The following is a 24,568-nucleotide window of genomic DNA, read 5'->3' as shown; positions in this document are numbered from 1 at the left end:
ACTACATTCACGATGCACAACGGCAAAATATGGCCTGCGCCATTTGCAAGCCATCTGGCAGACGGTTTCACTCGTTGTGCATGGGTATGTTTCTCAGGTCGTAACTTGACTGACGTCACGACCGCAAAGCTCCACGCTTTTCCGTCGAGAAAAGCGTCGGATGCGCATCCCACTTGATTCTGTCTTGACCAGTCGTCCCCATACTCCGAGCTGGAGCGGGTCAGATCGCATCTCAGTCCGGCTCCGAGCCGGAGGGATCGTGCAGAAGCCGAACGCGGCAGGTTCGAGCAAAGGAGCGGAGAGGGAATGTTAACTCACGTGACTTCCGGTGTTTCCCTCGTAGTCAAAACGACGACGATGCAGAATGCAGAACATGGCAGGCACCCCTATTGGAAAAACGTCTTGAGGTTACCTCAGAAATCCTGAGATTGCCTCAAGCTATCCTGAGATTGTCTGAGGTTACCTCAGAACTGCCTGTGGTTCTTCTAAGGGGACCTCAAGAAATTCTGAGGCTCTGCTTCAGGACCTCAGACCTCGCTCTCGTTCTTTTGATGTAACCTCAAGAAATTCTGAGGTTCTACCTCAGAGCCCCAGACCTGGCTGTGGTTCTCCTAGGGTTACCTCAGCGAATATTGAGGATCAACATAGATCCTCACACCTTGGTACACCTTGCAGCCTTAGTAATTTCTGCGCGAATTTTTCAGGCCCTTTTCGTTGGAGAGGTTCGCAAGGTTGGGTTTGTTTGGTGACTTTTAATTTAATTGTGTTAACTTCAGTAAATTGACAACGTTAATTAACCTTACACCAAATCGTAACTCCAAAACGTTACATGAAATTTCATAAGTGTTATTCATATAAATCGTCGGGAAGGCATACATTCAACGTAAAAATTTTCGGTTATAAATTAAAGCTCTGCTAGCACAGTAAACGCCCACAAATATTGCACCGATACGGATGTTACACAAAAATCACAATGAAAGAATTGCTAAAAAGCAAGCAAGCAGGTGATTAGAATTCATGTTACTAAAACTCAAGACTAGTGAACTACGAAAACAGACGGACACTGTCCGCGTGTGTCTGTTTTCGTAGCTCCCTAGTCTCGGGGGCTTTTGGTAATATGCAAGCAAAAATCAGATTCCTCGTGTGAAAAATAAGGTACACATTTTTTCATGACCAATCACCTGAAAACCCAATAAGCGCAAATTTTATAGTATAAAGGATTCACGCGTGAATTTCTATTAGAGGCTAGGATGGATGGATAAAATTGCAAACAGGAGTTGTTGCGGTGCTTTCTACTTCTACCAGCTTCAAACGGGTTGGCGTACGTTACAATGAAATGTTGTGCAAAGAATCTACAATAGATGGAATATTTTGTTTCGTTTAGTTAAAAAAAAATAACAACGCGGGAAACATGCAACATCGGTATCGCTCGTACAAACCTACGCAATGGCTTCGCTCAAGAGACTCTCTTTCTCCCTGATTTTCATTAGTTCGGGAGGGACGGTACACCAAGTTCCCGCTTTTGCACGCGGTTCTTGGAACCCCCTCTGCTTAGAGAAATTACACGCCTGGTTCCATGGTCTGCGTGCGTATTTACTTCGTCCTGTCTGCCGCTTATTAATAAGTGTCATGATGACGTGTGTGTGTGTGTGCGTGCGTGTGCGTGTGTGTGTGTGTGCGCGCGTGCGTGCGTGCGTGCGTGCGTGCGTGCGTGCGTGCGTGCGTGCGTGCGTGCGTGCGTGCGTGCGTGCGTGCGTGCGTGCGTGCGTGCGTGCGTGCGTGTGTGTGTGTGTGTGTGTGGTGAGGCTCTTGACGACATTCGCGTTGTTGCTACCGTTGACAACGTGAGGATTTTTTCTGAAGACAACGATGCCACAGATTTTCAATCGGAACACAGAATATCCAGTGCACGCTATTTTCGGGAAGGATGGCGAGAAAAGGTGTGGAGGCTTCTTTCTGGAAGCATATGTATTGCACATAGATTTGGTTGTATGTGTGTGCTTGTCTTGTTTCAAAGAAAAAAAAAAGCTTGAATATCTTGTGAATGGAAAGTGACACAAAATAAACTACCGTAAATAACCGTTATCTCACTATAAAATGCACAGTAGCGCGCGGGAAACTGCCAACGGCAACCTGGACATCAAAGCACAAACACCGAACTTGGTCTAACTTAATAATATCCAACATGATGCTCCGTCGTGTCCGCCCTGTTAAGCCCTATAAGTTAGTATAGGTGACCGGTACATTCTCAAGGAACTGACGTCAGCGCCCACGTGACCGCTCACTTCCGTGTCTAGAGACTCGGGCGGCCGGCTTGGTGTTGGCTGCGGCAGTGCCTGTTGCTGCTTGTGTAGCTCTTGTTTGCGGAGCCTGTGTCCGGTGGAATGGGCGGTTGTTCCGCGCATAGATTGAGAAGCTACCCGTCAAAAAGAACTCGTTACAAGTTAATTGATTGATTGATTGGGTTTTTTTTGCGCAAAAGCGACAAAGGTCGTAGAGCGCCAAAAACAGTGGGTAGTTACAAGTTACCGTGTGCAAAATCTGTTAAAAAAAGTTAATAATGGAGCTCTTCAGCCTGAAATGTAACTCGCAGTTACTGAGTCACTTAAAAAAAGAACGAGTTACTTCCAAGTTACTTCGGAGCAGGTGCAGCGCGCGTGAGCAGTTGAGTTAGACCTTGAGTTGCCTGCGGAGGAGTGCAACACGCTTAGATCGTTTTCGTTTATGTCCAACAATAGACCTCTCCATGTTTGCAAACAAATGACGTCATAGTGTTCAACAGCGCCAAAATTTGGTAGAATTGAACTACGCTCGAAGCTAGAGGTGAAGAAGGTCGCGCCCGAAAGCCACGGTCTTGAGGGGATTACGATATGGTCCCTTAAAGGGACGCGACCCTCGGTCCTACTTTTCTTTCAATGCGAGGCCGCGAACAAGTGCCCGTTCGTGGAATTCCGCCCTCTCCTTCCGATTTGTTTCGGTTTCAGTCTGTCTACCAATGTCATGATGACGTTTCTCTGGTAGGGGTCTATTCGAACGCTTTGCATCTTACTCCCTGGGGGCGTACAATGGTTCAGCTTCATTTCAATGGCAGCGGTTCTTACTGCCTGAATAAAATACTGCCATTGATTGAATATCACGCTTTATGGCAAAAAATGCCATGCAGGAACCAGAGAGAAAGCAAGAAAATATGTGGACGTGAGTGAAAAGCGAGTTAAATGTAACTTGGAACTTAACTTAAGTTAGTTTGGCAAAGTTACCTGAAAAAGGAACGATTTCCTCTGAAAGTTACCACGCCGCAACAGTACCGAGTTAAGTTACAAGTTACCAAAAAAAGGAACTTAGTTACAGTAACGAGTTACTTGTAACGAGTTACCTCGAACTCTGGTTCCGCGTACGGGTGCGCAAACTCTTCGCAGGAAGGGTTCAAGCTGTTCCGATTCCCGTGGAACGCGGGACGTCAAAAGTAGAGGGCCGTTGCCGTGAAGAGGGCGGACCTCAGCAATAAGTTGTGAATGCCGAACAACAATTCTAGGATTTGTGAGGCACACTTCGTTTCGGGTAAGCCATAGCTACTGACCTCGTAGTACGTGAGGCTTCCATGGTTAGTGAGCTTGTAATGACTGTAATAAAAATTTTCGATCAATTCGGAAGAAACGCGCATTTAACGCCCTCATTCTACCTCGAGCTACTGCCAATATGCAAACATACAAAAGGACGATAGACATACTGCAATCCGCCGCCACTATACATCCACGTGCTAGACGCGCGGCTATTTTGACTTTCTGGTCATAACCTCGCTCGCCACGGACACTTACAAGTAACACCGCGTCGCACACAGGCCTTATTAACTAAAACTTTCACTCTTCACATTTTCCTCTGGCAGTTCTTACCTCGTTTTTAGCACTCTTCGACAGGTACTATGCCAGCCACCCGCTGCCATGGCAAGATCCGTAAATATCAGTCCAGTGTCAAAGTGACTGTGGCCTGTTGCCCTTTTTTTGCTTTTTGTTTGTCAACCTGCTGGAGCAGCTGCATGAAGGCAGGAATTCGTATAGTACCTACTAGCTGCAGTGCGCCTTGAAAGGCCGACTTTGAGGTCAACTGATGACCTCAATAACAATAGAAAGTCTTTGGTGAAAGACAAAGTGGTGCAACGGACGCTCGGTGTTGTTCGTGTCTTGAGGTCCAGCTTGTGGAAACCTCAGCACCCGATCGAGGTAACCCCAGGATCTCACGCTCCGAGGTAACCTCAAGGCCTCAAGCTCTGAGGCAACCCCAAGGGCTCAAGCTCTGAGGTAACCCCAGCACCTCAAGCTCTGAGGCAACCTCGAGATCTTAGATGTTCCATAATACCTCAAGACCACAGACTCTGAGGTAAGCTGAGGAATTATTTTCAATAGGGATGGCGGAACAAAACCACTGCTCAGCGGAAGCTGCCGCAGTCACGTGATCAGGACCCAACCATATTTCGAAACCGCTCCGACGACGTTGGTGAGAGCACTGTATAGAGCGCTCTGTGTTGGAGGAAAGAGCTCAAAATGAACCAGTCGAATGCAGTGAGAGTGCTCTGTTTCGACCAGTCGAAGATGGAACGCCGTTCCAGAGCGCTCTAGAGCGATGGGAGGCAACCAGTCGAAGTCACCATTAGTATCCTGTACTGGGACGTCGAGTCTCTCGAGTGAGTCGAATGAGGCATTGCATATATTCATCTGGACTGCCACAGTACAGAAGTTAGGAGTCGCACTTGAAAAAACTTTTCGATTTTCGAACTTTGGCAGGTTTTACACAAAACGGAAATATTTCTATGAAAATGCTTGAGATAGTCTTCAACAAGGAACTTCGTTTTCTTCAGTACAGAGAAAGAAATGCAAGAGAACGACGCGACCTGGATAGTGTCACCGCGAATCTACCATACCTATCGGAACCAATGACAACGTGCATATGACTCAGAATCTTATGAGTTCATTGGGTGCGGTAGACGTAGTACTTTGGAAACCACGTAGTCAACAGTCTACTAACACTTTTTAATCGTACTAGGTTGCGTATCGCACCAAACACGAACATTTTTTCTCGTTTCAGATATCTATCGGATTGTCCCCGAAATGGAGAAAGTGTATTTACTTATCTCCAATGGAGAGTGTTACCGTTAGTAGACCGTTGATAACGTGGCTTCTGAAATACCGTATCTACTGCGCGCCTAAACAGCTGACAAGATTCTTAGTGATGCACGGAGCCATTGGTTCCTGTATGTAGGATAACCTCATGGTGACGTTGTCAACGGTCTACTAACACTCTGTAATGGCCCACTGCACGCATTTTTGAAGTTAAGAAGTTAACAACATGTTTCATCAAGGACATGCTCTAACCGGTGTACGTGTCCTCATTCGGAGTTGACCACAGAGGTCTGGCATAAACCTACAGTCTGATACAAAAAATAAAAAAATCACCGGACAATTACGATAGTCGTGAATGCGAAAGTTGAGCGCAACTGTTGAGGTTGTGTTATACATCACTATTTTTTATTTTTTTTTTTACACATGGTACTTTCTTCGGGTAGCGCTCGTATCCCAGTTGAATTCGTGAAGTCGTTGTGAAGTTGTCGTCCACGTTGGTTAACAGCCCTGCTATGTCTGTTGCGCGACTCAGTGCCACGTATACCAACTTTTGCGGATGACTCTTGGCATAGGAGTCGGTACACGACTCTTTCACACGTGCCTCCCTGCGATTTGTGAATGGTGATGGCACTCGCCTGCACAACAGGTAGCTGGCATCACCTAACCGATACCTTCGTCTCCTTATCGATAACTCAGGTGACTGTGCGTCTTTCGATAGGTATCCCGTTTTGCTGAATGTCGCTGTTGAACACCCGAAACTGCGGCGATTTTGCGGCCGCCACTGTACCAGTCGCAAGTTTGGAGCCAAGCCCATCGAACTGCAGCCAGATGCGTTCCCGTCTTCCCAAGCGTGCCCTCCTTCTTCGCTTTCCTCCTCGCACCCTCTTCACTCTCACCGTACGCTTCCCCGCTGCTTTCCTTCTCACGCTTTCCCGTACTTTCATCCTTCGCTTCGCTCCTCGTGCGCTCTGCCGGTTACAACGCTGACGCCGCTCAACGCAGGAACGGGTGCCTAAGCGCTGCGCACTAAAAAGGGGGGTGTGCTTACTATACGGTCGTGTCCATGTCAAATATTTTTTAAATTCCGTGTTAGCGCCGCGAAGCAACTGTGCCTATGAGCGGCGTACAGACGTGGACAGATGGAGAGAGGACAGCACAAAGGAGTGGGGGACACGGGGTTAGTATGCGTCCTGGGCGGACTTCAGGGAGAACTGTGCCAACATTCGTCTGGAAAGTCTTCGGAAAACCCAGGGAAAACCTCAGACAGCACAGCCGACAGGATTCGAACCCGTGTCACCTCCCAGTCTCGGCGTGGAAAGCGATCATCCTAACCACTATGCCACGGGAGCTGGTCCATGTCAAATATTACGCAGTTGCAATCGCCTAGGGATTTTGGGAGGAATTTCGCTGCCTAGGCAGCGAAATTAGCGCTAGTTACCCCAAGTTAGAATAAAAGGCAGAAGCTTCTGCCTTTTATTCCAACTTGGGGTAACTAGCGCTTCCAATGCAGGTGTATTCGATGGAAGCCAAGCGCAAATTTGCAAGCCTGTAGCAATTAGGGTGGCGACGCGCATCCCATAAACAGCACCAAGCAACCCAATTTAATCGGCTGTATTTAATTGAGCGACAGAGGCATGAGAAACGCTTCAACGGCTTCCGCAGTAGGGGGTTTGTCTAGGCACGCTGATGTCATTACAGTTGGTGACTAAAACTTTTTCCTCTCGCAAGTGAACCGTTACCTGTAGGGAAGCACTGGCAAGATACGTCAGGAACGTAACAAGTATTTATTTTATTTATTTATTATATACTGCTAATCGCCTTTTGGCGATCGTAGCAGGAACAGGCTACAATGTTTTGGATGTATAAATGAAGAGCAAACAACAACAACAAAAAAGATTCAAACACAGTAATACATAGAATAGAGCGCAATGAAAACCTAGAACAAGCACCAGAACATATAAAGAGGAAGGGTATAAAGGGAAGGTATAAAGGGAAGTTAAATTTCCTTATTGAGTTCGTTAAATTTTCTGAAGTTTCTGCTGCATTGTGCAGATTGGCTTACGTCATATTTAGTGACTCGTTTTCACCCATCCCGATTAACATTTGAACCGAGATGAGCGGTCCCACAACTTGAATTTAACCCTTACCCTGCTTCACCAAGGGTAGTTATTGTCGCAGAAACATTCATCACGTCACTAACTAACATTGCTAAAAAAGAATTGAGTGTTAACTTCAAGATTTAGCGACCCTTGATCTCGGTTGGTGAAGCCTGGCCTAAATCTCAAACACTTACGAGCAAACTTTTGTAGCTTGGCAGAATTCTCAAAGCTATGAAAGATGAAAGTTCTTTCATTCTCAAAACTAGCACACTTTTCCAATAACTTCCAAGAGGGACCCCGTCCTTTTGCTGGTAGGAGCGCGTACATGCTCACCTTCACTGAATACGACAATTTGAAATTGTTCCCACACTGTTTAGCGCACACAGCGGTGTTTCGACAAGTTGTTATTCCGATGCCACGCTATTAAAAAAATGCCGTTTAGTTTTATAGCATAGTAACAAAATGCACTCGTGTGATCGCAATTTTTGCAATTGTGCAAACCTGAAGCACACGGACGGGCGACTGACGAGAGGTTAGCAAAGGATTACAAAGTCACGTAGCCGCGGCACGTAACCATTTTCATTTTTCTTGCCGAGGCAGACCTTATAGTATCGCGGCAGTAGAGGATGTTAGGGAGAACCAACATCATTGATCCATCTTTCTCTCTTTCTCTAATGATCCCAGCGTGACACGTTAAAAATTAATACTGGCGCACATTAAAAGCATTCATGTCCCGGCCCTCTTCCTTCTCTTTAACTATTTCCATTACATGCAGAACATGGGGATTAGAGTTCAGCCATGCGGACTGGAAGCAGAGCACGAGCATGCTATTGCAGCGCGTCGTTGCTAAGACGAATTTCCTTTTGTTAATGTAAGCTTTTGTGCGGACTCGCAAACCAGCAAAGCGAACAGTTTCACCTCGGACCGCAGCACACAGGATGGCGTTACCCCCACCCCCTTCTTCCATTCCTGCATGGTAATTTAATAGCGGGCGCACTGACAGAGGCAGATGGTAAGGTTGGAGAACTCAACGCACATCTCTCTATTCTTCCCACCTGCAATGAAGAGAAACCCTGGACCTCGTTTTTCAGTGCTTCAGCAAGCGCGGCTGTCAAAGCCGCTAAGCATATAACGAAGAACCGTCGTTTGTGTGACCATTAGTGCCTTTGTCTGTATGTATGTGAAACCACGCACCAAAAGCGCCGAAAAAAAAAAAGACGGAAAAGAAGAAAACGCCGTTTTTAAATCTTGGAGGGCGCGTAGGTGGAACCTTGTGTGGTTACGCAGCGGCAAGAAGAAAAAGATATCACTGAAAGCGAAATTGGGGATTAAATACGTAAAGAGAAAATGGTTCGAACAATAGGTGCTGGGTATTCGAACTGGAACGTGTAAGTTGAACTACATCCAATCGGAGTTCAAAGCACAAAGAATTTGCGATACGCTATTTTGACGATATATCAGATAAAAAGCATGCTCTTAATTAGCCATGTGCCATTAGCGGATTTCCAGTTCAAAGCGGAAACCAAACGTATAGCGTGTTTCCCTGAATATTTTTTAAAGACAAGGCTTTGGACGATTGGCGAACGAAAAGTGCGCACGAGAATAAAACGCTTTTTGTGATATAGAACCCAAGATATTTTTGTAAACTGGATTCAACACAGTTCATTCTTTTCGTTTGTATCTTTTATTTATTTATTATTTGTGTGTGTGTGTCTTTTTACGAGGACTGTCGTTGATCATGAAAAGTGTCATTTGCAATTGTTTTTATCTCTGAAGTGCTGAGCAACATGTTTCTGCAATCTCCCAAATGAAAGCATTTGAGGAAATATGAATTTTTTTTTAGTCTGCCGCACGGTCTATGCCTTTTGTACGGTAGCTCGAAAGTAGAAGACCGGTATTGGGGTTCGAATGTCACATTATCCCTGTTATCGAATAGCCGCACAGGCTTTTATGTTTTTTAGGCTTTTATGCTCTCCTAGAGTAAGGATAAATTCGGTAAACTGTCAGAGCTGGCGTGTGGGTATCAACTCTTTATACTACTGTCGACCCGCGTTTTTGCGAACGTCGTTTATCCGGATCCTGTACTATCCGGACAAAAAAGCATGGGGGCGGATTTCTCCCCATGTATTCCGCCAACGTTTATCCGGACTTGAGCTTCCGAACTCGGACGAGAATTCCAGGGAATAGCGTCGACGACTTGGCATCAGCATGGCCGGCAAAGCCGCGATAGGTAGGAGGAAGAAAGAATACCCCCACATGAAGGTTCCGGACATGCAACATTGGGCCATTGACGACACTTGGGCTGGATATCCTCAAGTAAACAATGAGAGATATCCTCAGCTGTTCGAACAAGTGGTTGGACGCCGGAAAGGAACATCTAAACATCGTTCGAGAGCGGGCAGGACGAGAAGGCAAGCTTGAAGAGGCGCTAATGACATGGTTTGGGGACATTTCCGGCCGTGGAATACCAGTCAACGATATAATGTTGATTGAAAAGGCAAATATCTTTGGCGTGAAACTCGGTAAGCCGTTCTCTCTTTCCCTATAGTGTTCAAGAAGAATCTGATGGTGAAAGCGGGGATGCACCAGCTGTGACGGTAGAAAATGCGCGGGCGTCACTGAGGACAGCTCTAGTATTTTTCGAGCAATATTTCGCAAGTTAACGCCATTAGCAAATGTTTGCAAGAACTGAATGCGTGTATACGCTTTGTAAGCGCGCGGGGTCACCGCGCATGACGCAGGAGTGACGTTTCAAGGACGCCTTTGATTGGCTGGACGAAACATGTGCTCGCTCCTAAAAGGTAAACAATGCAGCGTCTAGCCGAAGCTGAACTGTAAAACAGCGAATACGGCTGTGATATCGACATCAAAAGTGTGTTTTTTTTTCTTTCTGTGATGATCTTGGCTGTATGAACAGACGTGAAAAGAAAGTTGAACGTAGGAAACGCGCTTAAGCGTGAATTCCTGGACGCCTGTATTAGTGTCGAATGCGCGTGCTTCATTCAGAGATCGTTCATACCGCGTCAGGGTTACGCTGTCAACCTATGGACGGATGCAGTGTGCTTTGTGTGAATGCCCCAACGGAAATGAGAAATGTAGTGATGCCGTTTGCTGCCATCAAGTACGTGTCAAAAACTAACGTACCGCAACAGTAGAAACGCCGCCCCAACACTACCATACCACTAGACATGAGGAGTGTATTTAAGTGTGTTTTTAAAAAGGCCAAATTTAGTCATCGAACTTGAATACTTTTTCTGTACTTCTACGCATTTTCCATGTTACACTGAAAGCACTACTCTGTGCGTCACCCGGATGTCAAGCGAAATATTCCCTTTTGTCGCAGCAATGCATCATGTGTGTATGAATGCTTCAATGACCGAAACAAGCGGGACATTCATGTCCCTCTTTTGAAGGGGTAGCATACTGTGCCTCGGGTTTGGGCGGTTTGGGGGCACGCAGGAAGCGATGTGAGGTCCTGAACGGTATGCGGTTAAACTATCCAAACCCAATCAGACAGGACCGATGTCCGCCGGAATGTGACATCAAAGTATATAGAAAGTAACTCGTTACTTTTAAAAGTCCTGAAGATGGTGCCTCGGAACTGCGGCGTCAAAGTAACGACAACAAACAACTCTGGTAGCTGTATCTTGCCAGTCGCGACGGTCGAGTGCCTTCTGCCACCGCCGACGTTCCCGTTTGTCTTTTGGAACAGGGAAGACAGATACTTCATCCAATTGTCCATAGCACGTATTTATCACAACACGAAATCCACAACACGTATTTACCATTTTGTCGCTTAAAAACGACGTAAAACACAACAAACTGACAGCGTGAAAGCGACCGATCCGTCTTGTTTACCTTTTTCGCTGCTCGCACGTGGTGCAATGGGCTTCTCCACCAATAGGAGCTCGCCACATCACCGCGCGCGTCACTCCACTCTCTCCCCCTCCTCTTCTGCGCAGAAACTCACTTACAAAGCGTATTAGAATGATACAGATGACAATGGATAGTTTTCTGTGTAATGGTCAATATAAAGATGTCCTTTTAGGATCACCCTGGATTTTCGTGTTTCACTTATCCGTTCCCCCCCCCCCCCACCCACTAACCGGACATTTTCACAGGAAACTGAGCCGTCCGGATAAACGCGGGTCGACTGTATTTCGATCAAGCAAATAAAACTGATATACAGATTCCCGAAATGTTTATGATGTATAGACATGCATGCTCAAGTGAAAGAAAAAAGCTCCTTAAATGGTGTACGGCAAAGGCGTCGCCCCGAGGTTCCATCCTACCCATTTACCTATGATTTATCCTCATTGTCTCCATCTTCGCGCATGTCGTGATGTTGAAAGATTCAACGGCCTCTTCCTATGTACCCGAGCCATCGATATTATTCAGGCCTTGCCTTCCACATGCACAAAACGCACAATTTCCCGTTGTCTATAGCGTGCTAAAGAACCAATAACCCAGTCAACACACATTGTTGGTAGAATGCAGAATTAACGTTGAATATTGCTGAACAATGTAGAACCCAAAATGCTAACATTGATTCCGCGCTGATTTTACCTAGTCAATTCAGCATGTCAAATCTTTTACGTGAATATAACGTAGATTTGTTGCACACAAATTAACAGTAGATTTGCATACGTGAAAACAGCATCGATAACTGTAATGGAAAGTCACAGAGGGACAGACGTCGAATATACATCGTCGCTTTTGCGAAAATTTTGTCTCATGCCTTTAGCAAAAAGCAGGCTCAAACAATGTGGACCTGCCGCACAGGCCGTTCAACAGCGCTTTACCAAGGTGGCTTTTGCGTGATTCTGCTACTGTTAATATTGCAAAAGATCGTACAAATAAAATATTAATATGGTAGTAATTCCATACGTCGGAAACCTACAGCTGATGGAAAACCAGTAAGTGCTCACCCAGTAATCCAGACACGGGTATTTTATAAAATTCAGAGCATCTTGGAAACCCTACCTATAATCAAATTCCATTCATTTCACGGAGAAATACACAGTTGGGCGTTTGAGCCCCCTTTTCTCCGCTATCCGCCTTCACCCCATCTTCGTAACTCTGCCCCCCTGCCGTCTGAGACCCCCACACCACCGTACCACCGCCATGGCACCCGGCCAGCCGGTCACACGAGAAATCTGCGCAGAAGGCGTATTTTTTCGTCAGGCGCGGAAGAGAGAATCACGTGATGCCCTAGCCCGTTGTGCCCAGTGTTGCCAATTTAGCGGATTTCCCGCCACACTGTAAATTTCAGAACACCTTTTTTTGTGTGTTTGAGGTGTAATTAGGGTGTAACATTGCATATACTCCCCTATTACACCTTGTATGGAAAAAACAGTCACCAGAAGTGGTGTTAATGGGGTGTTAGTGTTTCGAAACACCCTCTTTCCAACGTGTTATCACATTTTGGTGTAAATATGGTGTAAATGAACAACATATATACTAATGAGACTTTTGTTTGGGGGATGTCCACAGTGGGTGAAACATGTGTTCCAGTTCGACATTTTCTTAAGAAAAGGCAATGAATGGATATGTGGCGAATAACGAATTACCTTCTTGTGCTGTCAGTACCTAATATTTACGACATGACTTCATCATTAACTAATACCATAAAGTAAAAAAATACTTGTCCTGCCCAATGTTTTTGTGGACATTATGTCAGATGTCAGCCCAATACAGTGTGGTAAGCAAGTGCAGTGCATATTCAGCAAAAAAGAATTACGATAAAGGGTTGGCAGAGCAAAAAGTTGTGTCTTCACAGAACAGAGGAAGAGAACATTTGCATAACGAATACAAGGGTACATACTGCACTAACAAACACGAAACCATGAAGAACTGTATGTTCAAGTGAACAAAATTTGTACTAATATCTGTATTTATTAATTTTATTTTTATTATATTTTATTTTATTTATTTATATGTATTCATCTGTATCATCCGTATCATTTATGTATCTGTATCAGTTTGGCTTACAGTGGTTGCTGGAATTAGATTGCTGGGATTCCAAAGCCCAGCCACGGCATCTTCAGACATTCCTCAGACGCGTTCGCGGACTTCATTTCGCCGTGTCTCATATACGACACATGGTGCACTTCATTTACACCCTTTCCAGAAGGGTGTACAGATTCCGCTGGGTGTAGGATTACACCAAAAAGGGAGTCAGTTATTATACCGTTGAAATACACCAATTTGGGTGTAAGGAATACACCTTTTCTGAGGGGTGTAACTTTTCCAAAGGGTGTTGATATACACCAAAAAGGGAGTCAGTTATGATACCGCCGAATTACACCAAAAAGGGTGTTTTGAAATTTAGTGTGCAGATCCTGGCGGATTCGACTTGCATCTAGCGGGAAATGAATTTCTTTAGCGGCTAGCGGAATTTCTAGCGGGGTCCTGGCTGAATTTAGGGGATACTAGCGGATTCAGACTTTCGCCGCATTTTGGCTTAAAAGCCCGAAAAATCAATTTATTCCCTACAGTATGCCAACTTCCGAACCGAAACCAGTCACGCGAAATTTGGTGTCTGACGGCAGTTCGCGCTCACAAAGCTCACTTTCGATTTGCTTTCCTTCTCTGCAAGAACCTCTCTGATCTTTTTTGGAGAACACACACCACCAATACTTTGCCAGACCACAACATTTAAGGCTTTATATTAAAGACCCTTTAGTAGTTAGGGCCGTAATCTCGCGCCACAAGGACAGAACCGACTTTGCTCTGTCCTTAGGGCATGAAATTGAGGCCCTAACTACTAAGGCATTAAATATTGCTGTCAGTAATACTTAGTCATGTCGTAGGAGACCGGAGGCGAAACTACAACATTGCCACCAGGGCAGGGCCACCGTCGTTCGCGTATTTTTCCCCGCGCGGCGCGTGTGCGGAGGGTTGTCCGCGCGCTTATCGGCGGGGGGAGGGCTGCCTGCGCGCTTACCCTCTCACATTTTTTCAGCCTGGGCCAACTTCTTTCGTCATTTTTCAATCTGTGCCGATTTCCCTCACATTTTTTTTCCCGATACAACAGGTGTGCGGTGGGTGGTTTACATGCAAAGGATAGGCATACACAAAAGTACAAGTGAAAATATATTTATTAAAGTCATTAGTGTCAGGATTTATGTTATGACTCTGTGTGCAATAGCATTCTGATGCAATAGCATTGAATGGGTATCACAATTTTTTTATTAGTGATAATCACGCAAGTTTTCAATTAAGCAGGAGGAGTAGCACATTTTAATCAAAGAAGATATTTTTAATCAATACGATTACAATCAAAATTAAAAGTTTTATTATAAAAAGTCTTACATGAGCACCATAGCGGAGTTTTAATTACAAAGATCGATGTACGTAACTTCATGCACAACAGCTAATATTCCATTATGACACATTTAATCAAAGAAGATATTTTTTATCAATATGATTACAATCAAAATTAAAAGTTTTATTATAAAAAGACTAACATTATTATACGTGACCACCATAGTGGAGCTTTAATTACAAGTGCCGATAGATGTGTGTAGTTAATTGTGGACAGCAGAGAACCTGGAAGACCATGGGACAAGAATCACACGAACACAAGACAAAATAAAATCTATAACACTACATTTAACCAAAGAAGGTATTCTTGATCAAAACAACTGAGGAGAACAATAATCTATCATTTTAACTATCATAAAATCATCCTCGTGACTTAATCTAGTCGAACCCCAAACAATTTTCATTCTAAGAGACGCTAAAAACCTTACTTTGTTTTATGAATCCAACACAGAAAATATATTAAAAAATGAACTTCACCGCATAGCACGCTCCTAGCCAACAACGAGCTCTAATAATATCTGCCCTGATTTGTTGAAGACTGGAGGCGTACACCTATTTTGTGACAGTTATGAACATTTTCGAGCGCAATAGGGAAGATAAGTTGATTATTCCAACATTACACAATTAATCAATTTCTTATTAAGTAAACAGCATAGACATACGGAAATAATGAGAAACAAAACGATCAACAGCTAATAGAGAACCAAAACCCATCACGTAAACAAGAGGTACACAAAGGATTAATAACTGAAAAATAATCCATCAAAACGATAAACATGCACGGATGAATAGCAGAAAAACACTTTGATGCTCATGATGAATTTAATACAGCACAGAGCTAAGCTGAATAGCAGACACACTCTAAACAGCGCATCTGCCAACGTGTAAACAACAGACAGGAAAATATTATTGAAACAAGATCAACAGCTAATAGAGAACCAAAATCCATCACGTAAACAAGAGGTACACAAAGGATTAATAATTGAAAAAGAATATATCAAAACGAGAAACATGCACGCACTTAACACTGAATAGCAGAGAAACACTCTACACGGTGCATCTGCCAATGTGTAAACAACAGACACATGCAAGAAAATAATTGAAAAACAATCTATCAAAACGAGAAACATGCACGGATGAATAGCAGAGAAACATTCTAAACGGCACACCATCCACACGTAAACAATAGGTACATGCAATGAAATAATGAGAAATACAATCAACAGCTAATAGAGAACCAAACAAATGCACCAAAGCAAACAAGAGGCACACAAAAGAAAATAATTGAAAAACAATCTATCAAAACGATAAACATGCACGATGAATAGCAGAGAAACGATTTGAACGATGCATCTGCCAACATGTAAACAACACACAGGAAAATAATAGCGAAACAAACTATCAAACATTACAAGTTGAAATGGAAATAATATATCTTTTGAACCTAAAATCAACCTTGCGACCTAACATTATAGAATTTTTATCCTACTCAAGCACCATAAACATTACCTTGACAGAGGTATCCAAACACGCAGCACAGCTATGCTTTACACAGTACAACCAGACTCGAGACCGGTGGGTGTCACTCTCTCCCTCTATACACCACAAAAGCAAAGAAACCGCACATCCTTTGTCAATCTATGGGGTGGGGAAACCATCTCTCTTTTTCACATTCTTTCATACAAAAGGAAATATTGTTAGGACAGGTGTACAGAGACGAAATTTTTTATTGATTGCAAATAGACATTGGAATTATTCGATTCTCAAGAACACAATAAGAATTCTATCAACAAACAATAGCACGCAAAAAATCTAAGAATAGACTTTTATGTCAGTGCAAACTGGTTTTAGAGAAATATTATCTAAGCAAATTAGAAATATTATCGGCGCAAACAATACTCAACCAAAACGAGAAACGCTGCATTTTATTGTATTTCAGATCTGACACAACTATTATGCATACATTATTCTCAACTCACAAAATATCAATCGAGTGAATATATGAAACAAAAAGAGAAAGTCAGATTTATTCATTGATAGAAACAATACTCATTCGAAAACGAGAATCAAATTTAACTACATCGTACATTTACAACTTTGCAATAGTAATTTCTACACGCAGAAGCAGCAAACAACTCGTCTGAAATGCAAATTAATGTAAAAGTTTGCTACAATGAAAATCAACGCACACAACTTAAAAATACTTTTCCAACTAGTAGAAAATTTTTATTAATATCAATCGAGCGATCATCTGAAGCAAACTCAAAACAGTAATTAATTTAGGGAAACACTTTCTGACCAAGCAGGGCGATACATCACAGGAACACATCTTTTTCATTCAGAGCCCAGTAAAAAAAAAAGAACGAGTGAGAGAGGGAACCTGAGCTCCCATGCACCTACGCCAAGGTTACGCCCCTCAGGGAGAAGGAGATCCCACAATGGTCGTGTGACTTTCATAACTCTCACGTCAGGTGGAACATTCTAAACGCGATAACATCATAAATTTTTAATAAATAAAATGAGCACCGATATGATTTAATTAAGTGTAGAGGCACACTACAAAACAGAACGGACAATTGCTATACATTGAAGAGATGGACGGATTTTGTACTCGTTACCATAGGTCATGGGAGGACCTGATAAAAAGCTGCTTCGAAAAGGAGGAGCATCGAAACGATTCAATTATCGATGCATTTCAATACGTTCTAGACATGGTCGTATTCGGAGATATGGTGGAAATTATGGAATTCAAGATGCGAGAACTTGTATGCCGAATCCAGGCAGTAAAACCAGGCCGAAACCAGGCAGTAAAAGGATGCATAACGCCGACATAACACCTTCACCGACATATGCGAAATGAAAGCATCCTCTATAGAGAGCGACAATTCAATCGGAGGTGCCTATACTCCATCTCCCTTGAGTATAGGACTATATCTGTATGGTGTGTCTCAAATACAGCGTCAGGTGACGGTGCAGTTGGACCTAATTTATGTGCCTAATCTGCGGTGACTAGACAGATAGCAACCTCGTGAGGCACACAGAAGCTGGCACAAGATGGCACAGGATGTACCGCTGGACACCAAGCTGTACTTTCTTATACCCAGAAGAGACGTGCAGGTTTGACATGCTCGCATACTGCTGCATGTTTAGTGGACATGCGGAAATCCCATGTCATTATCCCACTGGCGCCAGACTATCGGAAGAAAAATAGGGAGTCACCACAACGATCGAAATGGAGAGCACAACAATTAGTGGCATCGGCCAATAGGATGTCCCGCGTTTTATGTGGTTCTGTCGCTTATTACTTCTGACAGCACTAGGACAAACCGATACTTTCAGAGACACGAGAGATACAAATGGCATCGGTACACCCATGCTTTAAAAGGTGTCATTATTTGTAACTCAACAAGTATAGGTCAATTTGGTTTTCGAATCTGCATATACGTGCATGTACAGAGCGAGGTATCGTGCAGCAAAGTTCTGCATATGGCATAGACCATGTGCAGCTCAAAATGTCAAGGAGTTAATCTATAGTAACTATTTCTGAAATCTGGTTCTATAGCTATCATTCGGAACTTGTGGCGCTGTCTACCAAGGCAGCGCTAACAGCAGCTGCTGGAAGCGAACCAGCGGCAGCACGCACTGCGTCTCTGGATGGGCGGAAAGGCAACAACAACAACATAGATGAATGGATGATGATGATGATGTGGAATGTTTCCCTGCGTTGAGGCGGAAAGAGATGAAATAGATGCAACGCATTCCTCGTTTCTTCGCGTGAAGGGGGCTATATGAGTTGATATTCGAATATTGTATGGGGTTTGGAATGCGACGACTACCCTGCGCTCAACATGGGGTAAATTCTGGTGTTCTACGCGTATTATGCCTCGAGTTCTTCCGCGTTTGGAGTGTGATTTACCCAGCACTTCGAGCTGACAAGATAGTTAAGGAATGCCTTCAAACTGAAGTGCCCGTTATAAAATCCTTGAAATTCGTAAAATGTACTTTCAACATTTATGCTGTGGTGTGTGTCCAGTTTTCCCGCTACGCCGTTTGCTCTCGGTGGCTCTACAGTATTGATGACAAGTAAAGAAGGTGATCGCAAGTTAAGCCCTGCTAGCATTCGATGCAAAAGCGCACCACAAATTATTTAATCATGACTTTTTGTAATAGCCTAAGGAGTAATGAATTAATGGTTCAGATTTATAATTGACACATACGATGTTTATCTGCTGTACATCTGCTGTACTTTTGCGCCTGCCATCTATCCCTGTTTCTATTATTTTAAGCGGTGTCCGTGTTATATTTAATGTCTCCAGAAACGTAGTGCTGCTTGCTCTGTTTCATGTGTCTCCAAGCAGACGGCATTCGAGCCGTCGTTTGTTATCAGCATTTCGAACAATGACAATTGCATGCGACGACATCTGCAATGCAGAAGATGTAACAGTGGTTTTGCGGTCAATACGGTGTGATATGTTGTGTCTACATCATCTGGTTTGGTGTTGATACGCTTTCCTTGAATTATTGCCTCTTTTTTACCTCAGGAAGCAGGGGGCTAATTGCAAATTACAAGAAACGGATCACTGCATCGTCGTAAACAACGCATGAAATGAAGAAGCGTGGAACGGTAGAACGGGCTCCAGTTTAGTCAGCCACGGAGAAAGTGGCTCACAAAACTGGAGCTCGTGCTACCGTTCCACGCTTCTTCATTTCATGCGTTGTTTACGACGATGCAGTGATCCGTTTCTTGTAATTTGCAATTAGCCCCGTGCTTCCTTAGGTAAAAAGGAAACCATGAGGACAGAGCTCTCCGCTCGTTGGATTTCGGAAATTTACCACGACCTACTTCATTACACCGAGCATGTCATAATCGGCAACTCATATGCAGCATCCTGTCCACACGATCCACTAGGGGCAGCACTCGGCCCGCGAGGTCTTCATTATGATTGGTTTGCGAACATTTGAACGTTTTGAACATGCGGCCGGGGCACTCCGGGCGCGGGCTCAGCTGTGCGGCTGTTTTCGCTGGGTGTTCCTTGCACGCTTCGTTTTACTTCGCAAACGAAAATGAATGTATGTATTGAAGTTTGAAAGTGAAAATTTGTATTGTATTCAGGCAGTTTGTAAGGAAATTTTGCAAACCCTACTGGTCCATTTCGCAACAAGCTTCATGCAGCAGATTTCAGCAGACAGCGCTCAGCCCACCATCCACTACCTTGTAAATTGCTAGCTCCACAACGCGGCGCCCTCTACAGCACTATTCAGATTGTTGCGATATATATCTTCATGAAGCCTCAGCCTGCAAAGAACGTTTCTTCCGTCATGTTTACGACATAGGCTGACGCTCTAAATTCCTCACAGACTTCTCCACCCCTCTGCTGCTGAACATAGCTGTTTTCATTGCGCTTTATTTTTTCTTTTTCACTCTGAAAGCAATGTAGTCTCCTTTTCTTTTCAAAGCCTTCTTTTCTTTGCAAGTGCCACTCAAACCCTTAACGACACAGCCTTCGACGTCAAGATAAATCTAGCGACAATGAGGACCCAAGACGTTGCTATACATCAAGCTGGCATCCACGCTGATGGTACGTGGCTGAAGAAGATCGGCCCCCCAGTTTCTATTTCTTCGCAGGCATTACTGCAGTCGATATCATTGCGGGTTCATCTAATGCCCCGCTCTCCGTTCTTTTGCGCCCTTTCAGCCATGAACTGCTCACGGAAGGCTGGGTGAAAGAGACACTGGATGCATTAGGGTGAAGTGGCGCATAGGCTCGATAGGAAAACGAATCCAAAAGGGGCATAAATGGGAGAAGTGCAGACAGATAGACGCTTCCTTTAAACGGTTGCCCACCCGGAAGCTTGTTGTTGGAGTCGGAATAAATGGAGATGACGCGAAGGAACACAGTGGGAGGAAGCTTGGAAATTTAGAGAGTATTACGTTATAGCACACGCGTACCAGCTCTGTTTCATCGTCTCAACACAACGATTGATAATTAAGGTTGACCCGTTCCCCCCTCTTTTTTCAAACGCAATGAGATTGTCCCATGTATAACAAGGGGCTTGCGCAAACCGCTGTTTAAAAAACTGTTTAATGAGCGTTAATTCATTTCAAATTTTAATTGCACGCAGTTTTGCACTTTTCTTTGTTATTAATCCATATCATCGTCCTATCTGTATCACTATGGAACACTCCTCGTTGCCGCACCATTTTTGATGCCCTCTGTTGGTGACTTATTTCTAATTGGTAGTAGCGAAAGTAGCGCACCGAGTGTAGGGAGTGCACGATGATGGCTGCATCATGGAGAGGGCCAGGAGTTCACTTCCGCTTCTGGAGCGTGTTTCATTGGTGTAGGCATAGCCGTGGTTGGAGGCCGCTATCACGCAAGCTCTCCAGGGTGTTCTGTTGTCGTTGACCTGCTTTGCTCTGTACAGATACACAAGTCGCTTATACCCCTGTCACACGGGCATTTCGATCCTTCTCGAATCCGATCTGCATCGAACTTCCCGAGCACGCTCGAGTTTTGACGCTGCTACACGGCCGTCTTAAGTTATGACAGTTCACCGGGGTCGAGGATGCAAATGGCGGCCGTCGAGCCGTCTTGAAATTCTCAATCCTGTTATGGGAACTGTCTTGAGTCAAGCAGGATCAAAGTTCGATCCTGCTTGGAAGCGGCCGTGTAGCACCATCCGATCTGCATTGGGTTCAAGCAGGTTCGGTCGAGCACGATCGAAAATGCCCGTGTGACAGGGGTATTTCATTTGGTGACCCGAACATTGAACACCTGCCTAGCCCAGCAAACAATTGAGCCCCTGTATGCAATAAGGGGATAATTCGACTTATCCCCTTTGGGGTATTTCTGTTGCAATGACATCTACATACCAGTATGTACTTACAAAAAAAAAAAAAAAAAAAAGATCGGACCGTATTGCAATTTATTGACCCACTGCAGGAGGGTAAGAAACGGGAAATGCATCGGTGTGAATAGGACGGACAGTCAGACAACATACAATGGTAGACATGCATAGATATGCATACAAATGGTGTAGCTTAACTAACATTTGCTACGATGCCGTAATTAACTTCGTCTTCCAACCGGAAAATACGTCCTTCCTACCTCACGTGACCGTGTCAGCAGTGCTACTGCGCGTTGTAGCAAAAAAAGAAAAAAGAAAAAATGTGAGCACTAAGTTAATTGGTCGTATTATACTGGTCATATGGGACATTGTTTTCAAGATTGTGCTCGTTTAGCAGCACGATAAGTCCGATCCAGGATGCTCCACTACACACAGATGACTTTACTCTACCTGCCATCACCATTGTTCTGTCATCAAAGCCCGACTCGTGAAAACAGTTTTTTTTTTTTTTTCGCACGATAACATTGTGCATGCGGTGTTACATAGGAAAAGGGGATATGTCATGCTCCTGGACTTTGTTCAGTTTCTGCTAGGTCACACACACAAAAACGATGCTAACAGGACATGCATGTAGAGTAGACACGTACATATACATTAGACATTTTGCATTTCCATTATTCGAGGAAACCAGCTCCCGTGGCCTAGTGGTTAGGATGGCCGCTTTCTTTTTTTTTTTTTTTTGATTGGGTGTTAGCGCCGCGAAGCAACTGTGGCTATGAGCGACGTACAGATGTGGACAGACGGAGAGAGGATAGCAGGAAGGAGTGGGGGACAGGGGGGTTAGTATGCGTCCTGGGCCGACTTCAGGGGGAACTGTGCCGACATTCGTCTGGAAAGTCTTCGGAAAACCCAGGGAAAACCTCAGACAGCACAGCCGGCGGTAGGATTCGAACCCACCACCTCCCAGTCTTCAGCACGACCTTGGTTACCACCAACGAGCGGACGCCTTAGCCCACTCGGCCATGCCGCTGGTATGGCCGCTTTCCACGCTGAGACAGCGAGGTGACGCGGGTTCGAATTCCTGCACCGGCTGTGCTGTCTGGGGTTTTCCCTGGGTTTTCCGGCAGACTTTCCAGAAAAATGTCCGCACAGTTCCCCCTGACGTCGGCCCAGGTCACATCTGTACGCCGCTCAAAGCCACATTTGCTTCGCGGCGCTAACACGGAAGTAAAAAAAAAAATATTCGAGGAAACCCTGCAACCAGCTGCAATTGCTTTACCAAACCAAATTTGCTTAAGGTACTTAAATAGACAGTAGCATTCGTCCCGGTTGATTCCGAAACTATAGTGTCGTTTTGCTCCTCGTTTAACACCGATAATTACACCGAAAGTCCGAAGCGAAAAAGTGGAGCAGTTTCTGTGCAATCTGAGTAATACATGGGCAAGACCAGAAAACGGATGTTAAGAACATGCCGAAATTCCCTCTCTGGAAGTCGGAGAAAACGTCACTCGGACAGGGCCAATCAAGGAATGCCCTTTGGCGCGGACAAGTCCAATCAGGGAGCCGCGGGATGGCCTTTAGTGACCGGCGGGCGGGTGGGACGGCGTCTTCTGATCACGGAGAGTCTGTGATCGGCTTCTGGAATGTCACTTCTGGTTTAGCGTCGGCCGTGCTCGTACAGCCAGCAGCGTAACACCGTGTTCCACAGGACATGGTCGCGTCAGAACTCACACTAGTAAGCGAATGTTTATAAGTGCTCAACATCGCCATACCAGCACTGGACAACTGTTTCGGCCCTATTGGGCCATCGTCAGCAGTGCGCGGGTAGGCGACATTTGAGCGTGTGGCGTTTGAAGGTCACGTGACACGTGATGTCCTCCCTTAAGGGTGAGGGACTCACCACTGAAAGCCCAGTGCAAAGCCAGCAAAGTATTTAAGGAAGAAAATTAGCCGAGGCTCTTTGGCTGCGCGTGGAGTATACGTTTATAAGTGCCCGACATCGTCATACCAGCACTGGACAGCTGTTTCGGCCTTATTGGGCCAACCTCAGCAGTGCGTAGTGGTAGGCGACGTTTGAGCGTGTGCCGTCGGAAGGTCACGTGACATGTGATGTCCTCCCGTCAGGGTGAGGGACTCACCACTGAAAGCCTAGTGCAAAGCCAGTAAAATAGTTAAAGAATCCTATTTACACAGGACTTTCCACTTAGCATATTGTGGTGAGAGCGCGAAGCAGACGAACTCGGAGACAGTCGCCTGCGCTGCCTTAGTCGCCTGCGCTGGGTTATTTTGCCGATATCTGGAACGACTGGTGTGATGTTATCTGCACACCGCTTGCAAACATTTTACATTTGCAAACACCCCACACAACCAAGGCACAGACAAAGCTTGTGCAACACTGAAAATGCATGCTTTCCCAGCAGTTCGTATCCGCCAGGCCATCATGCCACCTACAACGTCACAACACTCCTGCATTGCTTCACTGAGTGACGGCCAGCCAAACACAACGCCCAAGGGCCAAGATAGAGTTGCGGCCACTCTGTTTTGGATGTGTCCGTAGACATATAATTTGATGCCGACGCGAAAGAAAAGGCAACACGCCCGACGGTGTCTGGTCGTATACAAGAGATATGGACTAGATTGCACGAAGAAACAAGAGTGCACATGCAAAGCAACGGACGGCTTGTTTACTGGGAACTGACTGCCACAGTACAGTGGAGCGTCAGAGCGACATAGCAGGCAGTGAGAAAATGGAAATCAAACAGACATCTGACAGTATAGCCTGTCGAGACAAGAGTGTAAAACGAGTGACAAGGAGCACGTTGATATAGCGCGGCCTAAAATTACAGCAAAAGAAGTGTGTACGTCAACAAGAAAAATACGAAGTGGCTAATTGTGTTCCTGGCATGATCTATATTCCCATGTGTGTTTCCTACGTGCCTTTTAAAGAAATTCGCTGCAGCGTTGTCGGTGACCGGCGCTAAAAAACAGAATGTGAGAGGTCGAGCACTTATTTTCACGTCCTGTTTTTTTAGCGCTTTTACCCATATCGTGACCTACAAACAGATCCAGTGGGGGTGTTTGACTTGTCGGTGACGTTTACGCTGAAGGGAAGCGTTGCCTGTCTGTTCTTGAAAACGTAAAATGTAGGCGCCTCGAGCAGATCGTAATACAGGATTCCAG

Source organism: Ornithodoros turicata, chromosome 1, assembly GCF_037126465.1.
Source record: "Ornithodoros turicata isolate Travis chromosome 1, ASM3712646v1, whole genome shotgun sequence".
NCBI classification, from domain to species: Eukaryota; Metazoa; Arthropoda; class Arachnida; order Ixodida; family Argasidae; genus Ornithodoros; species Ornithodoros turicata.
The sequence above is the reverse complement of the archived record's forward strand: the minus strand, read 5'-3'. Positions refer to the sequence as shown.